The sequence below is a fragment of the Scylla paramamosain genome, chromosome 3 (assembly GCF_035594125.1).
Source record: "Scylla paramamosain isolate STU-SP2022 chromosome 3, ASM3559412v1, whole genome shotgun sequence".
NCBI classification, from domain to species: Eukaryota; Metazoa; Arthropoda; class Malacostraca; order Decapoda; family Portunidae; genus Scylla; species Scylla paramamosain.
In genome coordinates, this window is record NC_087153.1 from 37,281,837 (window position 1) to 37,303,021 (window position 21,185).

At 40.4% G+C, this 21,185-nt stretch overlaps 1 long non-coding RNA gene across 1 annotated transcript; it reads left to right on the top strand.

Annotated features, from left to right (window-relative positions):
• The first annotated feature begins 1,724 nt into the window (after positions 1 to 1,724).
• Positions 1,725 to 19,075, top strand: LOC135094892 (uncharacterized). The gene is made up of 4 exons (XR_010264004.1): positions 1,725 to 2,483; positions 2,635 to 2,961; positions 16,517 to 16,599; positions 18,817 to 19,075. It is a non-coding gene; the product is annotated as an uncharacterized LOC135094892 (long non-coding RNA).
• The last annotated feature ends 2,110 nt before the right edge of the window (positions 19,076 to 21,185 follow it).

Below are 21,185 nucleotides of genomic sequence, written 5' to 3' on the forward strand. Positions count from 1 at the left end.
GTTATTCTATTTACATGAAGATGCAATGGGCTTATATGATATATTGTTCTACGTAATCCCTTCTAAGTAGTAACACAAGTAAAATCAAACTCTTTTCATGAACAAATGTATATAAGTTGATTTTCTAGTGAATCGGCATTTAGATTTATTTGGTCATCTTAAGATTTCCAAATTAATACACTCTTGATTGGAAATGTCTTAATTTAGACGACAGTAAACATAAAGGCAAATGTCTTAATTTAGACGACAGTAAACATAAAGGCAACATGTCTGTGACAGTCAAAAGCCCAAATTACATTGATCTATGTATTTAAACATTGATTTAAATAAATATAGTCTACAAACACCAGAGGAAAAGAAAACATTCATTCACTATACATCATTGTGAATATGTATTTTCTGGGAGGTGTATGAAAAAAGTTATCTTAATATTCTATGTAGAAAGGAAACCATAAAAAAAAAAAAAAAAGCTATCAATGAAAACAGAAAGCGACCCCATGAAAAATATGTTCCATGATGAAGCTCTACAACAAAAATAAATACACTTAAAAGATAATAAATTAAAACAACATAAAACATGAAATTTCACTCAGGTACCCCCGTAATTACGCTGTCTAGTCATCAATGAAGCCATGGCACTTTTCCATTTGCTATAACAGTCAGGTGAGCATGCAGTTATGTGATTCTGAAACTGTAACAACTCCATGGAACTGGTACATAGAAATTAAAAACATGGTTCTTTAATTATGAAACTACAATATGTGACATGCCTTCACCTCATGGAAAGTGTGTGTGTGTGGGGGAGGGGGATGCCTGCTGAGCTACAAACTTATGGTCCCATCTATATAATCTATCTACATCTATCTATTTTTTCCTTCATTTGATATAGTCGTTTTTTGCAATCACTTCTCAAATATCAATACTACCACTATTTTCTCCACCTATTCTTATGTTTCCAACAATAACCAACTTCCCTTTGTTCTTGTAACAGTGATCAAGTTCTTTCAGTTCTTGAACTAATCCATGTATTGGAATCAATATTTTATTTATTTATTTATTTATTTATTTATTATTCATTTATTTATTTATTTTATTTATTTATTTACTTATTTATTTTTATGCCGGCAGTTCCCTTTCTTTTATTATTTTCTTATTTGTAATTTAGAACCACCTTATACTCTTTGTATGTGCATATCTTTCCACTTTCCTTCACATGATTTTTTTTTTTTTTTTTTTTGTGAGGGAACAACAAGTTAAATAATTTGAAGTTTAGGCCTATTTATTGCTGTTATTGTAATCATCATGTCATTACCCACAAACTGAAAAAAAAAAACTTCCCTAATGTTCCTCAACATCCAGTAGATTATGTACTACATATGCTTCCAAGTATCCTGTTTATGTACTTTTCTGGTGATGAGTTATCTTGTACCATCACTTCTAGGACCTTACTTCCTTCACTTCATGTTTCCTGATTTCTATGTCCATCAAAGTTTCTGTCCACTTCTCCCCATTTTATGACACTGGCTTGAATTAAATGCCATTTTGCATCCCGTATCCTGGACCAGGTAGCTCAGTGGTATGGAGCTCATTTCACTCCTAAAAGTTTGCAAGTCTGATTTTGGTTATTGGCAGTTTCTTGGTGAGAGGGGCTGCTCTCTCTCTCTCTCTCTCTCTCTCTCTCTCTCTCTCTCTCTCATATATATAGCAGAGCTATATATGTGTTTAGCCATCTAGATTAAGGGATTTCTTAATTATTTTCTTTCTTATCTCACACTCCACTCATTAAGTTGGAGCACGCTGAGATGATGATGGTACCCGATGTGAGCGCTGTAAGACTAAGAGGAAGACCACTAATGGGATGGATGGATAATGTGAATCTGTAAAGAGAATTGGGATGCAGGAGCAGTTGTAAGCACATAAATGGTGATGCAACCTAAAGGAACTTTACAGTAGGCTCATCTATAACTAATCCAATCTGCTAATCAGGATAGATATGGGGTAAGAGGAGCGATCTATTGTAATGTAGGTAGTAGGAGTAAACCAGCTTCTGCTATCTGTCCCTAATGCACAAGCAACCCTCACACAGTGTGGGCAGTGCCAGTGGGGATTGGTTATCTCCTTCCTGGAAGCTAAGAGGCTAAGATGTGAGGAAATACTTGTGGGTAAGATTGTATGTACATGTGGCACTTGGTTGAAATGTTTTAAATTACATCAGTATCTGTTACAGATTATTACTGGATGTAAAATGTGTGTGTCCCACATCATTATTCCTCTGTAATCATAAGTGAGATGTTCAATAGTTTCCTACTTGCATGAAAACATATATAATACACATAAGTAGCAGTACTCAATTCTATATAAAGTCTCAAGCCGATACTCAATTGTTAGTAGAGTGTGGTTCACCCACTGACCGCCCGCGGGCGTCTCCGCGTCACTTACTCAGTGGTGGCGGCCACATGAAGACGAGCAGGGAGGTGTCCGAGGTAAATACCTTAATTTTGTAGTAGATACTAAATGTCATAGTGTCAAGTTGGTTGCATGTGTTGTCCATGAATACTGTAATATGTTGGAAGTATTTGATACCAAAGTATAATGTTATTTTATACGAAATTGAGACCGAGAACTTGTTCACAGTTCCCACTGTCTCTCCTACCTCGTCAATAAATGTCGGAGATTGAATTGCCTTTCCTCGACCCTGCGATGATGGGTGTGATCAGTGAAACAGATCACCAGAGAGCTAATGAAGAACTCCTACAGTAAGAACTCGACCCTACAAGCAAGAAATTGGCCCCATTTGAGATCGTCGGCAGTGAGTCACGGGGCGAAGGGACGCTGACATAAGCCTATCAGTTGACCTCTGAGGCCCCGGGGTCAGCTCTACCCTTGACGACAACCACTCCCTTCTACCTACAGTGCCTCGCCACCATTTTGTTGAACCCATGGTCACAGGCAAGAAAATATGTTAGTATAAATTTACACTGAATCGAGTGAAAGTGAGAGAAAATAACCCAAATTAGTTATTATTAGAAGGGTAATTTTAATTGCTCTTTCAGTGTAACTTAACTCAATATAGACACAATTAAGTTGTTAGATATGTCTGGTACTGAGGAAATGAATGCCTCAGGTGGCCTTAAGGAAGGTGGGGAGGAACAAGTGGACAAGGGTCAAAATAATAATGACGTTAGCATCAGGGAACGAGTGCTGACCGATAGTGGAAGAGAATATCAAGTCATTGTAACCAGTGGAAGAGCAGAGTCCTGTAAGCGTAAATGGAGCAGTATTACCAGCAAAATTAGAAAAACAATAAAAAATGTAATTAGCCCTTTAGAATTAGAGCCCATGAGAGATGAAGAAGTAGAGGCATTTCATCATTATTGTGTGGAATATACAAAACTGGTTGAACTAGAGCCAGAAAGGTCAGAGGACCTAAATGATGAGCTGGAATACAACCAACGAGTTCATTATGAAATATTAGAAAGTATAGAGTGTAAAAGGAAAGAGTTAAAGGGTGACAAAGGATCAATTTATTCTAGTAAATGGTCTAGACATTCTGGAGTCTCATCTACTTCATGTTCATCAGCACAAAGAAAGCAAGAAGCAGCAGCAAAGGTAGCCAGACTTAGAAAGGAAATGGAATATCATGATAGTTTAGCAGAGCCAGAAGCAATGTTACCAAAGAAAAGTAAAGAGAGGGATTTAGCAGTTGCTATTGCAGAACTTAATGCTCTTAGTTTAGTTGAAAAAGAAATTAAAATGCTTCCAGGTGGTGATAAAAGTTTAGGGAAGCAAAGTTATCTTCAACAATACATAGAGTCACAAAATGAAATGAAAGCACAGGCACTTGCAAATCAACAAAATGACAATGCCATGCCTCACAAATATGTTACATTCCATGACCTACAGGAAACTATCTCCTGCCAAAGAGATGATGAATTGATGACAAATAAAGTAGATAGACAAATAGTCAGTAAACCTCAAACAATGAATCTCAAACCTACAGCACAAAGTTTTGTACCATGTTCTTGTAGACACACTCATAATGTCAACATGCTTAATGATAATGTGAGATGGATTTGTCAAGCCTCTTCCCATCCTGCAGGAAATTTTGTAATTAATGTACCTGATCCCAAGTGGAGCCTCCCTCCAATAGAACCTGATATTTTTGGTGGAGAACCCTTGGAGTTTCCATTTTGGATGAAAATCTTTGAAACTTATGTAGAATCTAGAACTTTTAGTAGTGCAGAGAGACTTGCCTACTTAAACAAGTATACAAGTGGTAAGGCAAAAAATGCTATTAAAATGTTAATGTACCATAATTCTGATGCTGACTATAAAAAGGCAAAGAATATTCTTTGGGAGACATTTGGAAGTGAAAGTATCATAGCTGATGCTTGCATGAGAAAGTTAATGAATTGGCCACCAATCTCCCAGTATAGTGGGCGAGCTTTAACAGCATTTTCAGATTTTTTGAATGGCTGCCTAGCTGCAATGAAACACAATACTCATTTGTCACTTCTGGATGACCCTAAGGAGCAGAGAAAGATACTAGCAAAACTCCCTGATCTTATGGTTCATGACTGGAGAAAACAAGTAATGACATATCTTGACGCTAACAGTAACAGCAGCACTCCTAGCAGTGATGAAGAGCGTTACCCGCCCTTTGAAATGTTATGTAAATTTATCCAGAAGGAAGCAGAAGGAGCCAGAAATCCCTTTCTTTCCTGGGATGCAGTGAATAGGGAAGTAAATAATTGGAATGAAAATGAAACAAAGGTATCCAAATGGAAACCAAGGGAATCAAACACCATGACAAAGAATAGAGGGAGTAGAACTTTTATGGCAAAATCAATTGAGAAAAAAACAAAACCAGTGTGTTCTTTCCAGAGTAAGGTAAATGTACATGTACAAGCCAACAAACAATTTCTCAAGGAGCAAGAAGGAAAGAGACAGTTCTGTCACTACTGTACAAAGGATCATGACTTAGATGATTGCAAGGAATTTGCCAAACTTGATGGTAATACCAGGTACACATTTGCTAGAGAAAAATGGTTATGTACAGGGTGTTTAAAAATGGGTCACAAAAAGAAAGATTGTAGAAAAAGGAAATCATGTAAAGTATGTCAGAAATACCATCCCACAGCTCTTCACAATGATGAAATGATGAGAACTATGAGCCAAGGGGAGCCAGAACAAGCAACTCGGCCTAAAGGTGGTAACTAACCCACAACTGTAGTAGCAAATAAAGTCAAAGCAACAGAATCAGTAACACATGACATACACAGCATGACAGCTCCTGTATGATTATATAATGTTAGTAATGAAGAGAATAAAATTTAGTGTATGCCTTACTGGATGAGCAGCCTGATGTTTCATTCATGAAGGAAAGTTCTTTGGATAAATTGGGAGTTGGCCCCAACAGTGTCACTTTATATTCACACAGTAAGTGGAAAACAAATCACTGATTGTTCCAAAATTCATGGACGTGAGAGGTTATAATGAAGAAGTGGAAATACCAGTCCCTTCAGCATATTCCACAGAAAACATTTCAGCTAAATGGAATCAGATGCCAAAGGCCCAAGACTGCTTGTAACTGGTCCCACTTGAGGGCAATCTCTGACACACTAATGAAATATGACCCTAATGTTGACATAGGGCTCCTCATTGGTCTTGATTGCACAGCAGCTGTTAAGGCACAAAAGCAAATAGCAGGTGATAATGACAATTATTCTTATGCATGTAAGACATAGCTAAGCTGGGGACTGTTGGTAGAATCTCTCCTCATACAAAAGTCCAGTGGAGGATACAGTGGTAGTCTACAGAACAATAGCACAAGAAGTAGAAATTAATGAAGAAAAGAGGGTTAATTTCTTAGTAGCTCCTATTAAAATCAAAGAGATAATTAATCTTTCTCAAGTGAGAGATATGTTTGAACTTGACTTCAGTGATAGAAAGTCAGCTGACACTACATTATCATATGAAGATTTATGAGTAAAATGAAAGAAGGAGTACATCAGCTGAAGGATGGGCATTATGAGTTACCCCGTCCTCTTAAAGATAATGATGTCAAGCTTCCAAACAACAAAATATTAACAGAGCAGAGACTCAAGAAATTAAAAGCTAAACTTGAGAAGGATAATCAACATAAAAGTGATTACAAGATGCTTATGGATGATATGATTACCAAAGGTTAAGCAGAAGTTGTACTAACAAAAGGTTTAGTTAGGAATGATGGTAAGGTCTGGTACATTCCACATCATGGAGTTTATCATCCAAGGAAGCCAAAGAAGTTGAGGATAGTATTTGATTGTAGTGCAAATTACAGGAACCAGTCACTAAGCAATCTTCTGTTACAAGGCTCAGACCTTACCAACAAACTTATTGGAGTGTTGTGTAGGTTTAGACAAGAAAGCATTGCACTTGTATGTGCTATAGAAACAATGTACCATCAAGTGAAGATAAACTCAGAACATAGAGAGACATGTTAAGATTCCTCTAGTGGAAAAATGGTGACCTTAATGATGAGATACCTAAATACAGAATGATAGCTCATTTGTTTGGAGCTACATCATCTCAAAGTGTTATTTTGCACTTAAGAAAGCTGCAGATGACTAATGCAGCCAAGTTTGTATAAAATAACTTTTATGTTGATGATGGTTTGAAGTCAGTACCCACACTGACTGGATATTTAGTTTCTAATACAAAATTAAAGTATTTACTGTGGTCACCTCCCTGCCTGTCTTTTTGTGGCCACCACCACTGAGTGAGTGATGCCTGCAGGTGATCAATGGGTAAACCACATTACTTACTAACTATACTTTATATAGAACTGAGTACTGATACTTATTTGTATTACATATGTTTTCATGGAAGTAGGAAGCTATTGATTATTTCACTTATGATCATAGAAAAATAATGATGTGAGGCACATACACACTTAACATTTCGCAATGTCGCTCCCCTAAATTGTGTAACAATTTATCTTGAATTAACATTAATATGTACCTTATAACTAGTATTAGCACATAAGTATTTTGTTACACTGGCTCCTTGGCGGGGATGCTCCAGGCTACATTATGAATCACCTAACTAACAGTAATACTAGACAATGTATTGGCCTTTGTATGATGGTCCTGTTGGCCTTTGTAGATTTTCCCTGGTTATCAAAGTTACAGTCTGACATCAGGACTTTAACCTTTCTCATCACTTGGCCATCACGATCAGGACATGCTTATTTTACTTTCCCCAGTTTCCACTGCTTCCTTGATACATTCTGATCCTTTATAATAATAATTATGTCATCTGCACTGAGATTTCTCTTTGGTGTTGTCACTTATTTCTAAGTTGTAGAGATTGCACATACTCTTTTCTCCACCTGGACTAGAACTGATTGGCCAGGTATTGTGTTCTGTGCCATCTCTTTATGCAATATAAGGCCTTCTTAGCAAAGATACTTGGGGAGGCAGGACTACTTTTGTTTTCATAGTTAACAAATTATTGAGTGTCAGTGGTGTAGGACTGTCTGGGGAATTAAGATGGCCCACAGTTAGAGGATGACCATTAACTACATTTTCAGCTTCTACTAAGAAGATTCTCATATCTTGGTCATCTAACTGAGTACCATGATGATCAAGTAACAACATATTTTTCACTGTGCGTATCTTTCTCTCTCAAACTCCTCCTATGTAACTGGCATTGGGTGCATTCATGGTAAATACAATCCAGTCACACTGGTCTTTCATAAGTTCTTGTCTGACTTTATCATTATTTCTTTCTTTCATGCATTTCTCATACTCCAATTTGGCTCCTACAAAGTTAGTTCCTTGGTCACATCATGACTGTCCTACAGGCCCTCTTCATCCTACAAAGTGATAAAATGCACTTAGGAAGGAACTTATACCTTGCTGTTGGCTGCCACTATATGCACAGTTCTACATGCCATACAAGCAAAGATCACTCCATATCTCTTAAACTTTCTGCAGCTCTCTTTGACATGGAATGAGCCAAAGAAATCTACTGCTAAGTATGTAAATGGAGGTGATGGTTCTAGTCTATCAATAGGCAGGTCTGCCATCTTATGTCCGTGTCATACTTCTAACTTTACGACAAGTAATGCACTTTGAATTATGTCTTGACACTAGAGATGATCCTCTAACTATCCAGTATCCACATGACCCCATTTCATGTAAAGTTATGCCCCTGCCTTGGTGATTTGTTCTTTTTATGGTGGTGGCATATTATCAGGTTGGTTATATGTGAAGTTTTGGGAGGGATGACTGGATATTTGGATTCATTTTCCAGATTAGCAAGTTTTAATCTTCCTCCCATCTTCATGATACCGTTCTTATTGTTATGCCCCACTGGGGGACCAGCGACTCCTTAGGAGGTTGCTGCCCCCACCACTGACCTACGTTCTGTCTGATCAGCCAATGGCATGGTATGTCTTTACTTCCAACACCTTTACCTCCAGGTGTTTGGTTGGGCATGTATACACTCTACAGTTGTAGGCTCCCATAGTGGCCAGGACATGAGCAAGCCATCCACCACCATCAACTGCACTGCCTTCCCTGGGCAGAGGTGCTGACAGAGGAATGTAGGATGGGCGTTGTGGCTCTGGGTCACCAGTTAGGCCAGTCAGAGTGGTCACTGTCGAGGTCAGTTGGTGAAGGATGACACTCAATGTCTGTAGGCTTTTCCTGGTGCCCCAGGCGCCATTCAGGCCAGTGCGCTGCTGCATGCATAACCTGCAGGTGTGGCACTCAGGACACTTCCACTTGCGGGTGTCAAAGTAGCTCTCTGCTTACTATCCAGTCCTGTAACACACTCCAAATACCCCCTGTGGTGACGGAGGATAGTGACAAAGGTGCCAATGGGGAACATCCCCTCAGCACACAGTGGGCACAAGTGTCTGCACTCCTTGAGTCTGAAGACGGGACACTACACGTTAGTTTTAGCCATTCACAAGGTGTGGGGTCAATCCTCCAGAAAGCACTGACAGAGACGCTGACGGGAGGCTTCCTGAAGGCATGGCTCGCTAGACACACAGCCTCTGCTCACCAGAGATACCTTGTTACTGTCCTCAATTCGTCACAGGGTGTTATGGCTCTTCCTTTTCCCACAAGAGGGTCATTGTCCCCAGCGCCAGGCCCACTGTGACCCATGTGAGAGGAGTTGTGGATGGTGTGGTGTCAGTGGTTTTTCATATAAACATAGGCCTCCCGGCCACGTGTACTACCCTCTCGCAGCTCATGTGTGCACCTACAGGTGTGCTCGTGTTCACCTGTGTATGGGTATTTGTGTGGGTTGGGTGTGTGTGTCTGTGAGTACTTGTTCCTATGTGGTGCATAAGCTTGGGTTCGTGCTTGGTACATAATATCAGTGTATAACATTACCCCTCTCTGCAGCTGCAGAAAGGGAAGACACAATGACCCTACCAAGGATGTGTGGGGGTGCAAGTAGGCTGTTGTGGGTGGACCATGCCCCAGGAGGTGTCTTTTAGATGATGGTGGGACGGTCTGCTGCAGGTGGAAGGGCGGGGTCCACAGTGCCTGCAGCGCCTGATGGCAGACATAGGAAACCTGCTAGGGATTGGGCACACAGGTGACGGTGAATAGTCCTGACCAGCAGGGTGTAAGCTTAGAATTCCAGTGATAGTATGGGGTAATGACCAGGATGCATATCCCTGGCCAGAAGAGGTTCCTCAACTGTGGGATTTGGTGTTGTGTCTGGTGTGAGGTAGCTTGTTGGGCAACCCGCAGTCCATCCCAGAGAGTGGTTAGATGATCGTCAAGATGGAGTTGTGCCAGGGTCCACAGTCTGGGCAGGGAAGTGCCAATCGGACTGGAGGCCAGCTACCCACCTGAAAATCACCTCAAAAGGACTGTATCCATGGGCATCATGGGGTGCCAAGTTTATGGCTAATTGAGTGGAGGCAACAGCATCCAGCCAGCTGGAGTGGGGCTCCTCCACTCTTACTGCTCAGAGGATGTTGCCAATCATCTGATGGAACCATTTGGCAATTCCATTACCCTGTAAGTCCACACCAAGATACATACCAGTATGAGTTGAGGTTGGGACCAGATGACACTGGTAAAGTCACACCCTGAGTCCAAGAGGATTCTCCGAACACAGACGACCTGGTCCATCAGTGCACAGGTTACCGTCATTCCTGTGTGGTCACTGGAGGGTATGAGGATGGTGAAGTGGGAGAAGCAATCAATGGAGGTGATAATGAAGCACTTACTCCAATGTGGGGGTTAAGGCTTCATCATGTCTACAGCAAGACACAGGTGGCACAAGGCAGTTGTGGTAGTCTGTCCCAAGTTGGTATCCTTTACAGCAGGTCATTACAGTCAGGGTGTTGAGTGTATCTTGGGGGCCGTGGTACCACTGTTGGAACTTGGCTAGAATCTCACAGATTCCCAAGTGTCCCTTAGCTCTGCAATGGAGCAGGGACATAGCATGTCTGGCACCCTTCGACTTGAGGGTGAGGCATCCCAGCCAGTCAAACAGATGGCTGCCAACCAACCGAAGTCTCAGGAGAGGGCATTTTCCATGCTGCACAGCAGAGACTGCAGACTCTGTCACTGGGAAGCGAGATTAGTTGAAGGGAGGTTGGAGGTAGGCCATCAACATGTACCTGTGACTTTCCTGGATGGTCTTTGACCTCAAAGTCACACTCTTCCACAGAGCATGCCCAAGTGTGTAGAGGGCTATCTTCTGACTCTATGGAATACAACCATCAGAGACTATGGTGGTTGGTGAACACATGCAAGTGACTGCAGAGGAGGTAAAAACAGAATTTCTTCAATGCCCAGACCACCACGAGGCACCCTTTCTTGGTAGTGCTGTAATGTTTCTCCAAGGCGCTCAGGGTGCAGCTCTCATAGGCGATGAGGTGTTCTTTGTCATCCTGCCCTTGGTCTAGTACTGCTTCTAGACTCAGGTCACTGACATCTGTGCACAGATGGAATAGGAGTGCAAAGTTTGGGAAGGCAGTGACTGGGGGGCACATCAGTGCTGCCTTGAGGTTGTGGAAAGCATTCTTGCATTCCCTGGTCCATTCCCACTCCACTCCACATTATTTAGGCAGCGTAAGTTAAGGCAAAACCTGTGAGATCCATCCTTCTTGGTGGTCATCACCACAGCAGCAGCCCACAAACTGGTGGAAGGCTCACTGCTATAGCATGCTCTGCACCTGGTCTTTCTCTCTCCATAGGGTGGGATTTTGTTGTCTGAATGGTAGTCAGATAGGTGGTCCGGTGGTGTGGATCTCATGTTCAGCTAGGGTAGTGTGGCCTGGATCACCCTCATCTTGTGAGAAAATGTCACCAAACTCATTCAGGAGCCATCCCAGGTCATGCCGTTGCTGTTCCTCCAGTTCCAGAGGGAAGTCAGGCAGTACCAGCTTCAGACCTAAGGGGAGCAGTTCATTAATTTTGACTTTCTCTAGGGTCCCAATGGTCCACCCTTATTCCAAGATGAGGGACTCAGTGGAGTGGCTAGCCAGTCAAACACTGGCCCAGTAAAAATGGAGGGGCAGGCCCCTATTCCTGCCAAGAGGCCTGGAGATGATTCAAACAGCAGGGGTTGGTTTGGGTCTGCCCCATGCATTATTTCTATCTGCCTCCAGCTGCATACTGGCAACTTTAATTGGCATGGCAAGAGAAGCTGGAGGGGGTTGGGAGCACTGATAGGCGAAGTAGTTGGCTTATTTCCATTGGTTGGAGAGATACTTGGCTTGTTCCCGTAGGTGTCTGGAGTCTGGCCACCCGGAGCCTGGTGTCAATAAGGACCCCCATTGCTTCCAGGGCATCCATATCTAGCAGGTTATGGGCGGTGCTCAGTCGGGGATGACCAGGAAGTGGATGGTAGCCGACACCCCCTGCCCATTCAACTTGGACAGCCAAGGCTTCCCTTTCTCTCTTAATCATAATTCAATCAGTGCCTTCAGATACAAAGCCCATGAGAGGCTCCCAGAGTTCCTGATGGTGCTTATACAACTTGCCACTCAAGCAACCGCAGAAGGCTCCAGTGTCAACTAAGAGATGAGCCGGGACTCCCTGAATGAGATTCATGTGAACTACAGAGGAGGAAAGTGAGGGGTACAAGACCAGGTGCCCCCCCAGTGGTCCCATCACTAATTTAACCTCTTCTTAGGGTGACACAGACCTCAGTGCCTATTTGGTGGCTGGTGGTTGTACCAGGTTGGGCCTTGTCTGGGGTTCCAATGTCCTCCAGCCGGCTTGACACTGTTGGCAGTCATTGGGTGCCAAGGGATCACTTCCATTCTGTGTAATTTGTCACAACTTTCCATGCTGTGTGGTTCAGTATGACTGGAATGAGCTTCATCCTGGGCCCTATGGACCTCCACCAGGAGTTCTGCTCACATCTCTGTCCTGCATTTCTGGAGTGATTCCCTCGCCTCAACTTGGCAGTTGCACAGGCTCAGCGTTCTGTCGTCCAGCTGGCGGAAATAAGACTGGAACCTCTTAAGGTTGGTGGTGCTCTGCTCTTCTTCCCAGCAGGTCCTCCTGTCCCCTCACCCAGGGTTGGGAACTGGGCATTGGGCATTCCTGTTGTTAGGGGAAGCAGCTGGGAATGGGACTGCAGTATTAGTGTCTGGAGCAGCAGTGGCTGAAGTAGTTGGGGCATCAGCAGCAGGATGTGATCCTTGGTCCAGGTTGAGGATCCCAGCAACCGAGGGGCCCTCAATGTGGGGGATCCCTATGGCCGAGAAGGACCCTGTCAATGTCAGCCAATGCTCAGCATCCTTCACCAGTTGGGACAATGGCATCTTGGGTTTTTTGACACCAGTGCTGGCCCAGTTCATGGATCACTGCCCAGAGGAAGCCCTCCCAGGACATGTGCCCCTGGTCTGTATCAGAGGAGTCAGGCAGCACCTTGCCCATCAGCAGGAGTGCTCAGTTGGAGAGGTCGCAAACAGTCTCTTGGGCCCATGTGAGGTTCAGCAGTCATGACGGTGTCTTGTCATGGGGTTAGGTTGAGCCAAGGTTCTTGATAAGCTTCCTCTACAAATGGATCCAGATGTCATGGGGGGGGTTCCCTTTGTGTCCATGTCATCTGGCCACCCTGTGGTGCTTCTGAGGATGCCATGGGCACAAGCATCCTCACTCCTTGAGTCTGAAGATGGGACACTACACATTAGTCTTAGACAGTCACAAAGTGCAGAGTCGATCCTCCAGAAGGCACTGACAGAGACGCTTACAGGAGGCTTCTTGAAGACAGGGCTCGCTGGGCACATGGCCTCTGCTCATCAGAGATACCTTGTTACTGTCCTCAATTTGTCGTTGCAGGGTGTCATGGCTCTCACTGTCCCCACAAGAGGGTCATTGTCCCCAGTGCCAGGCCCACTGTGACCCATGTGAGAGGGATCATAGATGATGTGGTGTCAGCGGTTTTTCATATAGATATAGGCCTACCAGCCATATCTACTATCCTCTTGCAGTCCATGTGCATGCCCACGAGCGCACTTGTGGGCACCTGTGTGTGGGTATTTGTGGGTACATGTTCGTATGTGGTGCATAACATTGGTGTGTAAGTGTGGGTTCGCATGTGGTGCGTAATATTGGTGTGTAACACTTATCAATGAAGGAATCCAACTTATAGAGGGAATTGGTCTTGTGTATCTCTTTTGCTCTTTTGCCAATGTCCCATTTAATTAAATAATTACAGTTAGCAGTTGATTTCAATACATTTATTTAATTCTGGAATGCCTTTGCTTAAAGTAGTTTTATTATTTCATTTTCAGCTTCTGCCACTTCTACTACATTTACTGGCACATATTTCTCTCCTTTTACCTTAGTATTGCCATCACCTTTTCCTTTGAAGCTGCTCAGAAGCTTAAGGCATACACCCACTGCCCTCTTTGCTTTAAACCAATCAGAGAAATATTCTAATCTCTCCAAGATATCTATGGGCTGTTGTGTGACTACAGCATGACATACAACTTTCTTCACTTCAGGGTCACTTTCATTTATAACTTTGCACTGGGGATGGCTACCCATTTCATTATGTTGCCAAAGAAATTTTGGGCCATTCCACCAGATCTTGCTATTACAAGTTCATCTGCTGTCATGCCTCAAGAGGCATGGTATGCTGGGTTATTCTGTCTCAACAAATTTTGACTGATCTCGTGAACTGTGATCTCTAATTGTTTCTACTCTATTTGCAATATATATATAGAATCTCTTTGATTCATTTGCAATGTAACCAAGGACTACTTTGCTTTCTGTCTAAAATACTTCAACTTTTTCGTATTCAAGCTCTCCCTTTAAGAGTTTATGAATTCTAACTGACACCACTGCTGCTATTAGTTCTAGTCTGGGAATTGTCATGGTTTTTAAAGGTGTGACACTTGACTTTGCCATTGCTAATGTACAATGAACAATGAATCTGGCCAGTCTTGCTAATTAACCTAACATATGAGAACTGGCCATATCCTTAGCAAGCATCTGAAAAGTTATAAAGTTCAATCTTTTCTACTTCAAAGTCATCAGGTTTATAACATCTAAGTACTTTTAGCAGATCTAGTTTGTGGAGTTCTCTCCATTTCATTCATTTAGGTTTAACATGATTTGACACCACATCATCCCAATCAACTGCATTCTTACACAATTCCTCCATGTATGATAGGTGACACTAGACATAATGGATCATATATAGAGCTCACTGTTGACAGAATGCCTCTCCTAGTGAGTGGCTTGTCTTTCAGCTTTATTCTAAATTGAACCGTGTCAGATTCTATGCACCAATCAACTCCCAGAATTCTTTCTATGAGTAGTGTGTCTTCATTCTTACTAAAATCCAAACTTTTAACTCCATCTGCTCTCTCATGAGAAGTTGCAGCTAATATATCTTTGTTGTTTGACAAGAACTTATAAAGGTTAAAACCTCTCTTGTAACATAATTCTTTGCTCTGCTGAACAAGAGTGACAGCTTCAGTCATGTCATAGTGCCAAGTTGATTGCATTTATTGTTAATTAATAGTGTAATATGTTGAAAGTGTTTGATGTCAGTGTATAATGTTATTTTTGTAAGAAATTGAGACCAAAAAACTTGTTTACAGTTCTTATGGTCATACATACCTCATCAATAAATGTCAGAGAGAGAATTGCCTTTCCTGAACCCTATGATGATGGGTGTGATCAGTAAGACACATCACCTGAGAGCTAATGAAGACCTGCTGGTGCAGCTACACATATATTGCAAGAGTTTATTATCATATGTAATTCAGTTACTATTCTTCTTCTGAACAGTTCATAGGCCATATATGAAAAATTAAGAAAATATAACTAAATCCAGTGTTCACTGTAGGACTTCTTTGTTAAAGCACAATGTGGCAACAATTATACTACCTACAGCAAACAAAAACAAAAGCCATGTACACAGGTAACCATGACACTATATATGTACATATCACATTCACATGTATCCAAGAACCATGAAAACTTCATCACCATAACCAACCTTCTTAAGATACGAAGATGCAAGATAAAAATGGCATGCCATAGACCTTCATTATGATGAAATACCAGGGAAGAGTTGCACAAGTTATGAAGGGAAGCTATGGTTGATATCCATACTATCATACACCTTGCATACCTACTCTACTGAAATAATAAAAAATATATATAATAATAATGATAATAATAATAATAATAATAATAATAATAATAATAATAATAATAATAATAATAATAATGAAATAAGCAATACAGTTTATAATATTTGTTGGTCTTCATTGGTACTCACCATCTAAAAAAATTCTGGTTGACACTTCTTATGATCCACAAGCAGAAAACAAGAGAAAAGAAAGCACAAGAAAGAAGAAAATCACACGTTTATTCAATATTTTTATCTGAATTGAGACTTTTTAGCATGAAAGATGTGTTGACTGGTACCTGGCAGGATTGACTTCAGACTGCTCTCATCAGAAGGGAAACTTCAAATATTGCTAGAGCACTGTCTTCATACATAAATCAGTCTTTCTGGCCAAATTTCAACCATGTAAAATACGACTAAATCAGTACCTAAAGTCAAACAAGCTAAAAACATGTTTATATTTATATATGGTATATACTTGACTGAGAACCCCTTTACATTAGGGTACTTCAATATGGGGAGTAAAAATTCTGAAGAGAATTCTCAGTTCAAGGAACCAGTCCTGGTGTGATGTGGCCAGCCAGCAAGCTAGGATCCCAGAGGAAGAGACCAGTATCTTTGGTCACATTTGTAGTATTCAGGAACAACAAATTATGAAAAAACTAAATCTCAGACACATATGCTAATGAAGGAAAGTTGTAGGTAGTAAATTTTGGCCACATATAAAATACAAGAACTAATAACAGCACAGAAATTTAGCATTGATCATAATTCTTACTTGAACAAATGTGGTGAAAGCTGGCAAAGTCTGTTACTCTGAATCACTACCTAATATTTGGCTCTAGTGGCCCATCTAACTTTCCAAGAACCCACCTGACATGCTGGTCCCTCACAGTGTCTGGGCCCTCAATTCCTGTTGCAGCTGCCTCAACTTGACCCCACAACAGTGACTGGTGGATGTATGAAGAAATGGCTGCAGTGAGTCTTTATTCTATTATATACTATTTAACCAGTATAAGTAGTCTTTAAAAATCTTCACTTTTTATCTTAATCAAACATAACACTTCTAACTTGCTGCCAAAATACAATTCTGAACTACTGTACCACAGAGGATTATAAGCAAAAGTTCAACTTAATTTGATTCTCATGACCTCCAAGTACAGGTGAATCTTGTCTTTTGAACATTTGATCTTTGAATTTTCAAAGCTACAAACAAAGTTACTTTTCCTTTGTCTTGATTTATGGATGCAGAATTTGCTCAACCAGATAAAAACAAAAGCCTTACCAGAAAATACTGAATATGGATTTAAGAGAAAAACTTCAAAATATACAACTGATTCAATTTACTAATTTTTTACTTAAAACATATTTTAGAGAATGTAACTAATTCATAAGCTGAGATTCGCCTGCACAATGGACAAATGGACTTATCATGACTCCTTCATGGGAGCTCTGCTGTGTGGCACTCTGGGCATGTGGGCAATGAGCTACTAACTACTGAGACCTTGCTGCAATCCAATTGTGATAATGAATATGCATTACTGACCTCACCTATCACAAAATGTATATATCCTTGATGCACATTTCATTCTTACATGACACATTCAACAACCTACATTTAATTGACTTTCCTACATTCAAGTCCAATCATCTGAGTTATGGACACTGTGAAAAAAGAAAAATGGGCTTGTAGCTTTAAGTAAGGCACACCCTCTCTCTTGACTCTTTTGCTCACCTTCCAGACTTCAATTCACTGTGCCCATCTAGGAGGTTAACAAGCTCTTTATATACAATTATTGTGCTTTTATTACTCCGTTTCTTTATTTTCTGATATGTCTTAAAACAATTACTTTCCATGGTTCTTAAATTTATAAAATCAAAAATATTTACAGAACACTTATAGTTGTCTCTACCTGTGAATGAAAGAATATGTACGTACATTATACGTATGGCAGACTCAAGTCTATACAAACAGCAGTCACCATTATGTCTCCAGGTGCTTGAACAAGTGGTGAGAGAGAAATAAACATATATATTCACAATTTCATCAATGCAACCAAAGAGGCTTCATTTTAAGGATAATTCAAGCACAAGATAAACCAGTGATGAAATGCAGAAAAATAAATACTACATACATACATTATGGGGAACAAAAATATAAGGCACAGGGCAATTGTCTTTTAAATTTTGAGAAAATTGTCTGTAACACCCAATTGGTACTAATTTAATATTGCTATGTTAAAAGATTAGTAATGGCAGGTCAATATTTACATACATAGTTAATGATTATGCTTCAGCGACAAATACAAACACAGCAACAACAGTTTGTGATAAGCTATATGGTTTATAACTTGAGAATCTAAGAGAGAGAGAGAGATCATAAATACAAATAATGAAATATGTAAATCATTGCAAACCTTGGAGGCCTGTTCTCATTTCTAAATAAACTATTGAAATTCATCCAAATGTATACTTTCTCACACAAACAAATCTGCCACAGAGATAATTACCGGACATTGTCTAAAGAGTAAATTTGTTGTTATTGCATCAGCTTATTGTGCTGCATTTGTCATGACTCCTGCTTCCCTAAGCTTTATACCTGTGTAGCACCACTGCCTCCACCTCCCAGCTGTCCAGTACAACACATCCAAATATTTTCATTTCTTCTAACCTTACTGCTGTACTTCAGTGCAGACTACAGTGTGCTAACTTAAAACATTATGTTTACTGCACCTATACTCCCCTCACAGAAGTAAGCCTCTCCATCCCCATCTGCCACCTACCCATGAAAATGTGGACAGCCTAGGAATGTTCCTCTATATGCAGACCATCAAATCAAGTGTTTGAACAAATGTGCCTCACTTCTGCAATGATAATACAAAAAACTGACAAATTAGACTTATAAATTAACAACTAAAACTTAAAATAAACATTGACCCACAATGTTTATGAGCTCAAACCTTGCCTAGGAGCCTTCACACTCCTCAGTAACTTTTTCTGAAACTCAAATATTTTGGGTTGCATGTCATAATTTTAAACAATAAAAGGTAGAGTTGGGGGCACACATTATAGCTGCATGTGGTCTCGGCACTTATCTTCGTCTCATTCACCTTTGAGCTTGTGGTGAATGACATCCCTTAACCTGGAACACAGGGCCAACATGATATCTAGGTTTCCAAAGTTTACCTTCCACAGGTACGGCAACCAACCCAAAGGAATGATGAACAGCTGGGTGAGCAATGCACCAACTGCCCCAGCCTGGATCAAAACCACAACCCAAAGATCCACTGCCAGGTGCCAGCCACTGCACCACAATAACCAGCATATTGTTCCAACATCCTCAATAATCGAACGAAAATCACTTGAAAACTGGATTATTTCCATTCTCAGTCACTTCAATTTATGTGTATCAAGACACTATGGGATGTTCACTGTATTTTATCTAATTACCAGCTGCCAATTCACTGAAGTGTGACATGAAAAGTAATTTTGGTTTCATTTGAATTCCATGAATTACTGCCAGTCAAGTATCACTTTCTCAAAATATTTATGTTAAGGTAGATTTGAAATGTTGATTAATTTCCTTCAAATCTATTAAATGCCAAGACTATGAGCAACTTCTATTAGTTACCACAATAGCAGTAGGCAAGTCCAACAAATACTAAAGAGCCATCCCTATTAGTCTGAAAATCCAACCTGTTAGTTATTTCCTTCATTCTTTATGCTTACATGCAGGTACTGACTAACCCAAAGATGTCTAAAGGCTAAGATGTGAAGCAATCCTGGTGAATATATGTATGCCAACATCTTGTCTCAGTCAATTCCCTTTAAGATGGATATCACCTATAGAAACAGATAAATAACAATAATCTGTATAGAAACAGATACATAACAAGCATGTCTCTCCTCAACCATACATGCTCACCAAATGGAACATGATTAGCAAGAGAATTTGGGTCAAAATGCAGGAACATATTTGTGGAAAAGAATTAGGATTAAAAATAAGTATATTAGAATACCTGAAAAGGCAAAATGCATCTCAACTGAAAAGCACATCTCCAGCAGATAAATTTCTGAAATTTGTTGAAATGCTTCATAATGCAACAATCCTCAAAAATTTTGCAATGTACCCAAAAATTAATGACACAATATACAATAAGTACTTCTTTCCTTTAAGTTAGCTGCATGCAACTCATGCACTATGCTTCTGCTTACCATCTATTGAGTTTATACATGACATGCCAGAGAAACAAAAAAAGCTACATATAACTCAAACTCCCCATGAGAGATACAACAAGGCTGTGATGTTATGAGGCCTCCAACCACCATGCTGTGCTACCTGGGGCTTGGATGTGGTGTTTAGAAAGACTTCAATTATATCAACCAATGATGCCAACATCCAAGACAGGCAAGGATGAATGGCACTCATGGATAAGTAGCAGTTGATGTAAAGATCCCTCTGCAATACGATGATTGTACAGGATACAAATTTCAAAACACAAACTATTATACTCATCACAACTGATCAAAGCATTATTAGACAAATGATAAATTGTTTGTTACTATCCTTACCACCACTCCACTTCCCATGCTGAGAAGGGCACAACTTTGAAAGAGATGCAGAACTTCAGTGAGAAAGCTGCTTCATGAACCAGTCAACAAAGCCAGTCTAGTACTATGCAGAACTGTAACCTTCATACCCTCTGCAAGAGAACTTACTTCAACATAACTTCACTGGCTTTCAACTTCAAATTAAGTAGTCCCAAGCAGTCTACTTATAAAGGCCTGTGCCAGTCAAACCTATAGTCATCTTTTTAATCAGTTATTCTCTACCCAAACCCTCATAACAGCACTTTCCCACATCTTTTAACACTATACCTTTTTGATTTCCCTTCCCCACCATCACTCATGCACATTCCCTTCATCATGATAAATTAACCCATGAATATCTTAATCTGGTTATTATTTTCTTTTTCCACATACTGTCTTTCAAAAAAAATCAGTTAACATGCATATTTTTGACAAAAATGACAATGATGATGATGATGATGATAATGATGATGATAATGATTATGATGATGATGATGGTGGTGATGGTGATGATCATGGTAATGGTAATAGCAATGATGCCGATACAATGATATTAACACACTGAGAGAGCGTTTGATTGATAGACAGACAGAAATAGATATACATAGATACAGACAGAAAGATTATTTATTCCACCAGCAAGACACTTCACTGTCAAGCCTTCACACTCACTCCTCGGATGACATACAACACACACGGCAATGTTCTGATGTACTTCCATTAATTCTATCTTTCTATCTAACAGTGTAAGACAAATGGTTACTGAAGATTTTATCAATAATATCAGTATAACTGTTCCTCTTTAGTAACCGAATCAGGAACACTCAGCATCATAGATAACCAGCTCTTACTAGCCTCTCACTTTTTATACTGTATGGCCTATACTGTGCATCCATCACATGACCTTGAAGTGCTTAAGGCCACAGAATAGTTAAACCACAAAACTTGCTGAATGTTCTGTCACTCATGCCATT